The following is a 13,227-nucleotide window of genomic DNA, read 5'->3' on the forward strand; positions in this document are numbered from 1 at the left end:
CTGAGCTCTCTTAGCTTCTTGCAGTTAGATTTTATTTTATTTTTTAAGAAAACTTAATTGCCTGTAATCGTGCCTGCTATATCTGAGGAGGATCTTGCATCCCACAGTTTCAAATGAAAGTTCCTAGAACTTTTAAATGAGACTCCAGACAGGTTTGGTGGGCTTAGGGCAAGTAAAATAACTGTGGATAATTTACAGAATTGACCACTTAGCCTCAGACTGTGTGGAAATGGATGTAAATCTTTCTAGTTTGACATATTGCAGGCACATAGAGAAAGCTGTACTGTAACCCACAGCTTGCTTCACACCAGATCTTTTCACTGTCTGAATTTGACTTCAAGCCCACGTACGTTTCAGAAGAGAACTATATTCTGCATCCCTAAATCACATGAGCTGCTGGAAGTTGGCACAGATTTGTCCCCAAACAGAAACCAGAGAAAAGGCTTAGTTCCAGAAAATCTGTTGCCAGATGGTCATTCTGAGCAGAAGGGAAAGAAGAAAATGTTAAATACTGCTCTGCTTTGAAGAGTGGTTTCATAAATGCAGCTTAATGCACAGTAATGTTGTTGGTTGTTCTTTCCAAAGTAGTGTCAAGAGGTGGATGTATATAATTTATCAATGTGTCTGTTCCCTGAAATTAATGGGAAAGACATGTTTAGAGCCCTGGACTCTTGAATTCTTCTGTATTGCCTCTTCTTGTATTCTTTTTCTCTGCATAAACCCTATGTATCACTTGCTATTGACCAGTTCATAGGTCCTGCTATTCGTCTTGGGTGTCTTTAGGTATTTATTTATCCTGATGTTTTTCCTGGCATTACAGTGAAGGAGACAGGTCTATAATAGGTATTACTGGGATAATTCTGTGATTGCCTGTTTCCTCTCATCCCCTGCTTTTGAGGAGAGACACTACCTTTGCCCTTTGCCCGTCTGCTGGTATCTCACCTGTCCCTCACAAGTTCACTAATGGCCGAGATAATTGGCTCCCCGAGTATCCAAGGATAAAATTCCTCGGGGACAGCTGATTAGGAAATATCCCTCTTTCCAGCTTGTTCTGTCACCGCTCAAAATTGAGCCCCTGCTCTGTCCCTGCTGTCAGTTGTGGTCTCTGCTGGTGCTTTACCAGAGCCAAGGCAGGGGGTGAGCACTGAGCATCCCCCAGGGACACGTGTGTTCCCCATGTAGCTGCTGATCCTCTGTCCTACCTTTTACAAGACTGTGGTCAGAGAGTGGTTAAACCACTTTTAGAGGAGCTAAACGAAAATCATCAGTGTGCAAGTATTAATGAATCAAACCTTATAAGAACAATTAAGCTGTTTCTCCGAAGAGCCTGGAGCTCATCCCTTTTTTGTCTGCGAGGGAGGGGTCAGAGGATGGACCGGACTTTGCTGAGGGGTGCCCAGCAATGGGACAAGAGGCAACGGGCAGGAACTGATACCCAGGAAGTTCCACCTGAACATGGGAAAGAACTTCTTTCCTGTACAGTGACTGAGCACTGAACAGATTGCCCAGAGAGGGTGTGGACTCTCCCTCACTGGGGATATCCCAGAACTGTCTGGACACAGCCCTGTGCCATGTGCTCTGGGATGGCCCTGCTTGAGCAGGAGGGTGGGACCAGATGACCCACTGTGGTCCCTCCCAACCCTTACCCATCCTGTGATTCTGTGATACCTGCCGGGTGAAGGAGCTGCGGTGCTTCCCCAGCCCCTTTCTCTTTACAGGCATGTGCGACGCAATGTTGCCTTCAAGTGAAAGCAGAAAGGTACTGCAGGGAGGGAGGGATGAGGGCTATGGATATCTGGAACGACTGAAGCAAATCTGGCAGCTGCACTCCCAGCTGAAGCTCTGGAGTTCAGAGGACAAGAGGGTTTGTGAATAAAAAAGGCACAGGAAAAAACCTGATTCCAATAATTCGAGAAAATTGACATAGCTTTCGTAATCCCGATTAGAATCCATGGCTTGCACAACCCCCTGAGTTCAGAGACAGTTTATACTCATTTCCCACTGCTGCTCAGAGGTCCAAGCCGTGGCTTTGTGGGAAAAGTTGGTGTTGCCAAAAGGAGCCAAAGCTTTGCCTTTGAGAGTCAACACACGACGTGGTGGCTGTTCTCAGCCCTCCTGGTTAAACACAGGGTTTTTCTTCAGTAGAAATCAGTTTTGTGTGCACTCACACTGCCTGACACAAAGGGGCAGATTCTCCCTGCAGTGTGTGCAATGCTAAGCTTTGCTCTCCTTCTCAGCAGCACACTGCTCTGCTTTTCTTTTAATGGAGAATTAGAAAATCTGATGTCTTGGTGATAATTTTGGTCCATTTGAATTATTTTTCTCCCCCCCAAAAATGCAACTAACTTCAGAACTAATGACACCAATGGTCTGAGTGTAACTTTCCTGAAAATAGCCTTCTTAAATTTCATTTTCTTTTATTAAAAAGTTTCTTGAAGTTTATTTATAGCTAATATCAAGTTTCCACTGTTTCAGAGCCCGCTGGCCATTTTTTGGAGGTTCTAAATTAATACTCTTCCTGTTTCCAGTACTTGCACCTTCTCTGCCGTTATTCTCAGAGTTATACGAGAGATCTAGATACTGACTGGAGAAAACTGTCCCTCTCCAGAAGTGAGGAGACCTAACTAAGAATGTCAGGAAACAAACTGAAAACCTGAAGCAAACACATCCACGTGCTCTGTGTCCTCTCCCCGTCCTTGTCATCTGAGATGTTGCTTAAAGACCTGGGAGGTAGAAGAGTGTGAAGGGTCCTTTTGCTGCTGCTGTTACATTTCCAGTTACATCCTTTTCTCTCCCTGATGCTCTAAGTCTGCCTGGGAGAGAGTGTGGAAAATCTGGGACTGGGGAACAACATGTTACAGTTTGGGGAGCCCTGTTAGATGTTTTAGAGTCCCGCTGCTGCCTTTGTGTGGACAAGTCACACTTGTTTCCTCCCCGTCATGGATGTGGCAGGTTGGTGGCTGCCCGAGGGCTGTGCTGGAGCAACACTCATGGGGAGGTTTGAGCAGAGAATTTAGCAGACACCTTTTAGCTGGGTAAAAAGCAGCCACCAGCAAGGGAGGTGGGCAAAAGAGTTTAGCAACAAAATATTGAATTCCACAAGTTGAACCCCAAGTTCAGCCGCACTGGGGTTTGTTTGGGATGCCAGAGGCCATAACACACCATCCCTAATCCAAATCTTCCATCTGTTGTCTGTTTTGCTCCTGGTTGTAACTGCAGCCCAGACTGCAGGTCCTTCGGGTCCACCTTCTGTGCTGCTGCCTGTGGAAGGTGTTTTCCTCCCTCTTGCTGAAGATGGTGCTGCAGAATAGGGAATTGTGTCTCTGGGAGATGAGTCTGCAGTGGGCATTGCTGCTGGGGGACGGGGCCTCCCCTCCAAAGTCTGTTCTTAGGGTGTGAGCAGGTGCAGGAGCTGCTGGAAGCATTGGGGGGTCCCAGTGGGGTGGGGTGAAAGAGGGTTGGGGAACTCTGACAGCACTGGGGTGGGGTGGGGGTTGCATCTAACCTGCACTGATCCTTCCTGACCAGAGAAAACCAACTGACTGGTGATCCCTCCATATCCTGCCTGCTCCACGGTTATGGGGGTGTCGGGGTAGCAGTTTAGGATGTTACTGTCCCCAGTTCCCCACCTTGTGTTCTTGTGGGACAGGACAAGCTGCACTTCATGTTCCCTTGTCTGTAACATGGTTTTTCTTGGGGACAAACTGACCTTTGTTAATGGCTTAAGCTGCTGTAGCAGCTGGAACTCCTGATGTGGAGCTGTGTGTCCCATGGTGCTGGTTTTGCTCTAGGAGTGGTGACCATCAGCAAACCACAGCAAAATCCTTTAGGGATCTTAAACTGGTCTGCTGTGGTTGACCAGAGGACGTAGGTCAGAGCCCTAAATACAAGCCTTGCATTACATTTGTTCTGAGTTTTGCCATACCTGTATACATTTACTTACAGTTATATCACTTATCATGTGTCTATTCAGATTCTCAGGGTAAGACCTTATTCCTTAAGGAAATGATCCATGGCAACTTTTTTTTGCTTTTCTTTTTCCATTTTTTTTTTTTTTGTCAAGACTCTGTTTTCTTTTGCGATTTTTCTTGAAGTTTATTAGGATTGAAATGGGAAATCAGAAAAGAAGTCATGAGAAGGAATTACTATTTAAATTAAATTGTCATACATCTGAAAAATAAAGTAAGTATATAAGGGCCTGTTCTGTATGTAAAGCTGATGTATTAAGGTTATTTTTAAGTAGTAAGTGAAATGAGGTGTTTTTCCCAGTCAGGGTCTTCACAGTTTTAGTACTAGTAGAATGTACTCTGAAAAACTACTTAATGGCTAGAAGGGGAAAATAAACTTTCCAGCTTTTCAATTTATTGATTAACACCTGAATGACAAAGTACCTCAATCAAACTCATTCAATAAATCAGAATGAATAATTCTGATTTTTTTCCCCCCATACTCACAGTAAAAGTTATTTTCATCAAAATCTTGTTGATCGTCTTGACATGTTCTGGTCATGGTCTGGGACTTCCACCATTTCAGCAGTTTGACTTTCCTTTAAAACACTGTCATCACATATAATTTGTGCAATTTTTCTCTATGGTGCAAAGGATATCAAGAGATGATGGTGTAATTTTTGATTCTATATCTAATGTAATTTAAAATGTATGTATGTGAAATGAAAAAAAAAAAAAGAGTTAATGTATATCTACACTGAGAGCCCCCACTGGCTGCCTATATATAACTCAACAGGCAGTTTGAGGCTGACACTGGTTTTGTTGATGGCATTAGCCTTGACTGGGCAGGATATCTTGCTTTCTACTCTCACTCTCATGACATCTATTCCTAAAGCACAGGGCCCTAAAAGTTGCTGTGAGAGGTTTGGACTTTTTCCCTCTGAGCCCACAGGACTCTTATTCCAAATACCATCTGGAGGTGTTTCCCCACAGTGCCCAGAGCTGCAACCTGGCACGGGGAGAGAGCTTGGCCTGGGGCACAGACACTGCTCTGTAAGTCAATTTTGCAAATTCTGGTGTCCTGCTTGGCCTCCAGCTGCTGCTCCAGAAGGCCACCAGTCTCCAGGAGGTCCCGGGCCATACCTGCCAGCCTGGGGTGGATGTCTTGGATAAAAAAGCACATATCAGTTGGCTTTTGACACCTGTATTTTGGCAACAAACCCCTTCTTCCTCACACCACACACTGCTGTTGTGCTGTGTGCTTTGAGCAAGTCACTTCTCACTGCTCCTTTCATCCTTTGCTGTGGCTGTTTTCAGCGTCACCTCCTTGGTCCATGGACTCTTGCACCATGTATTTACCTGGATCTGAGGAGGAATACCAAGAGTAATAATCATGTTGCCCAGACCCACCTGCCAACCACAGCAGGTCTGACAGGTCCAGCTGGCTGAGCACGGGCACAGTAGGTTCCCTCCCGACCTGTGCAGGGCACAGCTTGGACACTGTGTGTCCACAGCTGCCCCAGAACTCCTACCTGTTTGAAGCTGGGACCATCCAAAAGCTGGAAATTGAATGGGGAGTAAAGGACAGACAGGGGAACAAGAAAATTGGTGAATGGGTGCAGGAATAGCAGGGGGTGTGGTGGTAGTGGATGCAAAGTTATCAGTGTTTGGCTTTCCCTTCCCATCCTGCTGGACAGGCACATCCCTTGGCTCTTGGGGCAAAGTTTTTAGGGACCAGAGCAGCCTCCCTTCTGTGCTATGCTGTGTGCACAGGCTTACCCTCATTAGCAGCTCATTAGTAGTCAGTGGAGAGGTAATGTCTCAGGAGTAATTTCTTTACTCTCTGTGCCTCCCACATATTCCTGATCTCTCCTTGCTAAAGACTGACCTCCTCAGGGAAGGGTCAAGTTGAATTTGCCTCTTGAAATCCACCCACAGAAAGCAATTTCTGCCATCAGCTCCACTCTGTTGAAACCCCCATAAGAGGGAATTGTGCAGCAGCTAATTAATGTAATAATCCAATTTGTTTTAACATCTTTCCATATCTTCTCTGTATCTTCCCTTTCTGTTCTGACTATTCTTACACTTTCCTTTCTGTTTGCTCTTTTCCTCTCTGTTCCTTCTTTATTTTTTCCTCTACTCTCTTCCTTTCTCTCTCGCTGCTGGATATTCTGAGCAGTGACAGCAGCCGCTGGGAGCTGGAATCCAGGGAGATAACAGCATTGCCGTGAGAATCAGTGTGCTCAGCTACAATTAGCCCTGCTGATATCTTTCACCTGGGCAGAGCTGCGTTATCATTGCTACTTCTTGGAAAACGAAGGGTCACAGATACCGATCACAGATAGCATGACTCTGGCATTTCCCTCTGGTTTTCATGTTGCTGGAATCCCTTTTTGGCTCCCTTCTCAGTATGATTAGTTTTGCATCTCTCTCGTTCAGCTGTGCTGCTGTCAGATGGAAAGCAGGCACGGACGCTTTCCAACACTTCATGGCTGGAACAGAGACCCCGGGTAAATTCACCTGGTGTGACCAACACCATACATCCAGGAATTCTGTGTGTTCCTGAAGTTCAAAGCCAGAAAAAAATAAGGTATCAGTGCTCCACCGTCCCTTTATGGTAAATTGTTGCCCTGTCTTTGGGAACTATCGAGAAGGGCACAAGGCAGAGCCAGCTGGGCTTGTTGGTGTGGGGCTGATCCACTCGATTGCGCAGTTCCTGACTAGCGACATGGAGATGTTGGCAAACGCTCCCACAGCCTTTTCTTCCCACCACAGATGGGCTTTAGCACCTGTTTCTAAAGTCTGGAGATCGTGGGGTTGCCTTGCTGACCTTTGTTTTGGTAGCAATTTTACCTATATCATAAAAAGAGACCAATGCAGTTATCAAGGCAGCTAAGCCAGTCCCTGCTTTGCATGCTCCCTTTATTCTGATATTTTTCTTTCTATTGACCTTATAAATACAGCTCTGCAACAGGAATAACTCTAATTAATTCTTTACCGTTCTGGAGCTTGAAAGTATCTGAACTACAGGACAAGCTTAGCAGCAGGGCCACATACAGCAGAGGTGTCCTTCTTACAGTGTGTCTTCTTTCTCTCTTGCTTTTAATGCCTCAGAGACACAGTTGCTGTTGTGAGAGATCTGTCAGTTGCAGTTAGATATTAGGTACAGAGATACTGGAATTAATTTCAAGGCCAGATTGGATGGGGCTCTGAGGAACCTGGTCTAGTGAAAGATGTCCCAGCCCATGGCAGAGGGGTGGAACGAGATGGTCTTTAAGGTCCCTCCCAACTCAAACCATCTGTGATTCTATGATTGTGAACTAATGGCACTTGGTCACAAACAAAAGAGAAAATCTAGACTGGGAGGGAATTGGTGCCTCACTGACCATTTTACAAAGCTGCTAGCATTCAGGACAGGTGCAGGGATGACTGTTAAGGAATTCTCTCTCTTTCCCTCCCTGTCTGGTTTTGCTGCAGATTTGCTCCACTTGCAGACAGTACTAAGTGGGAATCAGCACAGTTTTGTGGAGAAGAACTGCTATTTCTGTGGCTTCATTTTTCCTTGTCTACCTTTTTACCTGATCTGCTTGGACTCTACGTCCTTTTCTGCCATATTCATAGAACTCAGGACAAGGGTATTTTGGTCACTGTCATGTGCTGTTGTACTATTACTACCAGTAGCAGCATTTTAGCTGATTGCAGGCTCTGTGACTGTAGCCTGTGAGCTGATGCCATGGGGTTCACAGCCTCCACTGCCTCCATGCACCCCCAGATTGCTCTTGTGGTATCATACAGACAGTAGAGATGCACCACATCAGCATACTTATATTTTGGTCAGCACAGAGCACAGAGTTTGGAGCCAGCTTTATGTTTTCGTGGTGGCTTTTTGTGGGCCGTGAGATTGCAATCAGGATAATTTTTGATTTATCCAACACCAAATAGCAGACTGGGGTCACCAGCCCTCCTGCCACGCTGGTGCAGCATTATCAGTGCCACAGGAGGATCCCCGTGACTGGCCCAGCTGTATTTCTGCTGGAGGAGTGAGCTGTGCTTGTGGGTGTGTGTATCACCAAGCGCATGAGAGCCAGGGTTGTGTAACCCTTACTATGTGTGTACTGTGGTGCAGCTACACCTGGGGCACCGCAGTGGCAGCCAGGGGACAACCTTGGATCCCACGGCGGCTCCTGTCAGTTCCTGCCCTAAGGACAGAGGTGCTCACCACAACAAACATGCCTCGTGAAGGGTGCACGTGGGGACAGGGGCTGGGGATCTCCTGGGTTGAACTGGCCTCTGCCTTTCATGTAGCCGCCCCTCCACTGACCTTGCGTCACTCTGGTATTGCTGGGCAAACGCTGTGCCTGTTGCAGGTGAGCCACCTCCCTGGATAAGTCCTCCTTTTCCTGCTGGTGTTGCTCCAAAGCGATCCCTCACTGGCAGTACCTGGTTTTATGGCCCCTGAAGGATTTTAAGTTGGCTCATTTTCTCATCCTTGAGAGAATTGCAAAGACTGGAGAATACTTGTGTTTTTCTTTTGAAGATAAGAGTGGGTGTTGCTCTGGAGTTTGTTTTTCCTGTGAAGCTTGGGCTTCCCACTGTGGCCTCTGCCCTCTCTGTCCTGCCTGTGCCTTGTGCTGGTAGAGAACATGATCCTCCTGTGAGCTGCCCACCATCCACTCGAACGCTCAGTCCCAACAGAACAAAACAGGTGAATCGCCAGGGGAATGTGAGTCCAATAAATTGCAACATTTGTATGTTTATCTGACCTTCAATGTTTACAAATTTGGCTGGCAGTCTCATGAGAGAGGGTTTGACCAACTTATTGGTCAATTGGACCGTAATGGTGTTCTCGTCTCCGGTCACGCTGGCAATGCCGTAAGAACAGCTTGTTCCTAGCAAGCTCCTAAATGAGTTTATGTGCTTAAACAGCATCATCACATGTTCTCAGTACTGTCTCTGGTCCTTTTTTAATCCACCCTTTCAAGTTTTTGTCATCTCTGCTATTGCTCAGAATAATTGCTGTATTTTCCCAAATAAATGGTATCATCCTGCTGCCGTTTTCACTGGGGAGGTATAGCTGGTGTTTTCTCCTCTGAAGGGCCTGACCTTTTTTCCAGGCTGTACTAAAGCTGTGATATGTGACCAGCAGAAGGAAAGGCAGAGGCCATTATATGTAGGATGGCCATAATTCAATTCTGGATTTTGTGGAAAGGTACTATGGATTGCCTGCCCTTTTATGGTTTGCAAATGGTCTGTGCTTAGGGAGTGCTGTAAAAAAACCCCGTGCCTCAAATCAGGCATGTCTGAATGTGGGATGTTTGAGAACAGATTATTTTCAGCCTCATCTATTTTCTGATTTTGACAAGACTATCCCTGATAAGCCTATGGAGTCAGGAAAGCTTCAGTGATTCCTAGCTCCAGTAGAAGCCTAATCCAATTGTCCTGCTATTATCAATAAGATGTTTTTCCAGAGGCTTTGGTGAATGCAAGATTGGACCTTTAATTATTATCCAAAACTCATTCCCCACTCCTGGATCGTTGGCTGTGCCCAGCTTTCACTAGTCCATGTAATGCAGAGAGCCACAAAATACATCTCCTCTTCCAGGAATCTGCAGAGTCAGCTGTGGGCTGCTGGGACCCTCGGGAGCCCTTTCTTGGTGAAGAGCAGTTTCAGCTTCCCTGGGTATTCTCTGCCCCCTTCAAGGTATCCTGGCTCCTGTAACTCCCTCTTTCTGTACAGGCTAAAATGTTTTTAATGGGCTTCTGCAGACTCATCCTCAGTGTCAGCTTTTGGGCCAGCAAGTGTAGGTGGTAGATGTGAGGAAAAACCACATAATTCCTGTCATTGCTGTTCCACGGCATCTTGTGCAGTGAGTTAATGCTGAGTGCCCAGGTAGGCACTATATATGGGGAGGCAAAGGGCAATGTTTCCTTCTACCAACTGAAAATCTTCTTGGCCAGGATTCTCTCCTGTGATACATGGATCAGTAGCCCCAAGGTTGGGACTTGCTGACAGCCAGGAGCTGCTGCAATCATAAATAATAATAATATTTTACAGAAGGCTTCAAGCATGTGCACTGCATTCCTCTGCAAACTGATTTTGTAGTGACTTGGTTTCATGTCAGTTTAACAAAATGCTGAATGTGCATAGTTCCTCTTCATTTTATCTTAAAATAGGACATCTAAATAAGGAGCTCTGTAGGCCTTTCCCAGTCTCTCCTGGCTGTCAGCTTTCACTGAGCTTCCCCACACCTCCCACTGCATTTTTCTCCAGGGTAGGAAGAGACTCTGCAATGTAAGTGGGATTATTCATGGGTGACAAATGTAGCTTGGTGTGACTGTGGGATAGAGAAAAGCAGATACAAACTGCAGAAAATTTGAGAAATGGAAGTGGGGTTTAGAGAGGGGATTACGTGCCATTATGACTTAGATATCAGAGGGCTGATCCTGTGCTGTGTTAAAATGCAGCCTGGTTTTACTGCTTCCATAAGCTGCTGTTTCCCAAGACACTGGGGAAGCTGGTGCTGTCTGTGTCACAGGGGCATTTTGTTCTTGCTCTGTGAAAGCAAATCCAGGCTTGGTTTCAACCCTGTTGAGATTCCTCTCCTCTCCCTACAGGTCAGGGCTGATCTCTGTAGTGTCACCAGAGCCACTGACACGCCCACCAGAATATCCAGAACACTGGTTCCAGCGCACTGCCCCCAGGACACTGCCTTCCAGCAGTGTCAGAATACCCTTAAAAACCCCCTACATCCCCATGTAAATGGAGAACCTCAGAGCAGGCTCTCCAAAGACGACTTCTTACTTGAAAAGAATTTCTAAATAAACTCCAAGCCTCGTTTTTATAAGGGAGGATGGTATTTGCAGAAAAGGTCAAGGCTGTAACAGTCGGTATCCTCGGAGATAGGAATTCTGAGCCCCTGCAGCTTCCCATAATTTGGCACATCTTTCAACTCTCAGGTCCCCATTTCACATCCCCAGTCGAGAAAGACATGAGGTTTTGATTTCAAAATGCAAAGCTCCACTGCCTGGGATGCTTTTCCATAAAGAAAATGTACAGGAACAAAAATTTTTAGGATTTCAGTGATTATATGGCTATGCTTAGCCCCAGCCCTGTGCCAGGATCTGTTAGTGCTGGGGCTGCAGGAACAGACCCTTGCAAGGCATCAGTGGAACTTCTGCCTCTGGGGAGGTCCAGCTGCAGCCCTTGCATCCCCTCTCCTTGATTCAATTTTAGCTGGTCACAGGACAGGGGAGCAGGATGGGTCAGGCTGCCTGGCATTGCTCAAGGCTGGAGATCTGCTGTACTTGTCACTGAGGGAGCAGGCAGCAATCTCTGACTTTAGCAGGTGTGAGAGAAGCCTTTCCTGCGAGAATCTGCGAGGAGAGCATGGAAACACGAACATAACTAGCAGTGAAAACTGAGTGGGATTTGTGTTTCTGGTGAGATGTCAGGAAATAGCTTTAAAAATGCAGTGCTGAGAGGCTTCCCAGGAAGCTTTACCTATTCCCTCACCTGGGAAGATCGCTGCGATGAATTCCTCAGGCGTGACGCAGCAAAGAGCTGCTCCGGAGCTGCCTCGGCTCTCCTGGCAATTCCAGGCGTGGGCTCAGGGAGGAGAGCGAAGGGCAGTACCTGGGAACCTGGGAAGATCAGGCAGAAGCGCTGGCAGTAGCTCTGACTCAGCTCACCGTGTGGGCTGACATATGTATATTGCCATATACATTTGTAAATGTTTTGGTATGCCTGAGCAAGCCAATATCTGGAATTAATTTTGTTCTTTTGGGAGGCAAGACAGGGAGCCCGTAAAAAGAATAAATCCAAGTGGACCACATGTATGAATCTTGCTGGGGTTTGTTCAGTTGGCTGAGACCTGTGTGTTGATGTGCATTTGCAGTTTGAATTGCCTGGATTTGATTTTCCTTACCTCATTTATAGAGTCACTCGGACCAAATTGAAGTAAGATCATTCCAGTCTTGAAGCAGACTTGTCATCATCATGGCTAGGCTTTGCAAATGAAGATTTGGGAAGGACTCTACCCACATTTGCTACAAGTGCACTGGTGGCTAAAGAGGCCAATGTGAGATAGACAAGTCTGGTTGCAGAAGCAGATTTATATGCTGGTATTAAACATACATTAGTGAGTTGTGCAATGCAGAATCCCTGCTCTGCAGTCTGTTTTAGTGTTTCTTTTTGTCTCAGTGCCTCTGTACTTTTTAATGTCAACACGCTGTTACTGGCTGTGCTATTTTGTGAGACATGAGGTCCTAAGGGGAGGTGAGGATCATTTCTCTGTCACTAATGTTTGCCACTTTTGGGAGCAGAATGCAGTCTCACCATGTTACACATTAGAAGAAGAAAAATTCCTTTTTATGGCTGAAATTGCAAGGAGCATGGTAGAGGCAGAATGCAGCTACCTCAGCTGCATCAGAGCTCCTGCAAAAAAAATGCAATGGGCCAACAAGGGGTCCAGCACCAGCACAAGCTATTCCTTGGCTGTAGCCTGACTGCAGGATGATCTGGGATCATATCCCATCAAACTCTCTCACAGTTCTGCTGGCAAAATGCACTTTCTCGTTGGTGTTTGACGACAGTCCATGACAGGATTATAAAGAGCTGCTGCACTTATAGGCAAAGAAATGCTACAGGTCCTAGATTGCTGCAAATCACATTTGTGCTTGTGAAGCCCATCTCATCCGAAGGCTTCAACTGGATTAGTTATTTTTAAACCCCACAGAAGGAGTGTTAAAAATGTGCTTTTTCATGCAAGCAGCTTTAAAAAAAACCCCCCGTGCTTTATGTTCTGAGGTGCTTTCTCATAATTTCCCCATCCCTTTGCTGCCTACACCCTGACACTGTATGAAAATTACTTTGGAGACAACACAAAGGGCTGTTTCTGCAGTTTGCTTTTTGTAAACCTTAGGATTTTGCTTTTCTCCTTTGCTGAAACTCCAGTAACCATTTAAGATTTTGATACCTGATTTGAGAGAGAATTACAGCTCCTGCATGTGCCTGTTACATCCCTGTATGGAGCCACTGGCTGGTACTTATTGATATATTATTAATAGCTGACAGTGGAGAGCCAAATGAATGTCCTCTGGTTTTAAGGTAAAATCGTGAAGGGATAACTCTTGCTGTTATATGAACTGAGTCTTTTATACATGCAGGACAAACCTTATCAGCTATTGCAGCTTTTAGAAAGTGTTGCTGTTGTATTTCTTAATGGGTCTGGCTGAAATCCAGTGCTTGGGGCTTTGGGGGCTGCCAACACCTTGCCCACAG

The sequence above is a fragment of the Chiroxiphia lanceolata genome, chromosome 15 (genome assembly GCF_009829145.1).
Source record: "Chiroxiphia lanceolata isolate bChiLan1 chromosome 15, bChiLan1.pri, whole genome shotgun sequence".
In the NCBI taxonomy this organism is placed as follows: domain Eukaryota; kingdom Metazoa; phylum Chordata; class Aves; order Passeriformes; family Pipridae; genus Chiroxiphia; species Chiroxiphia lanceolata.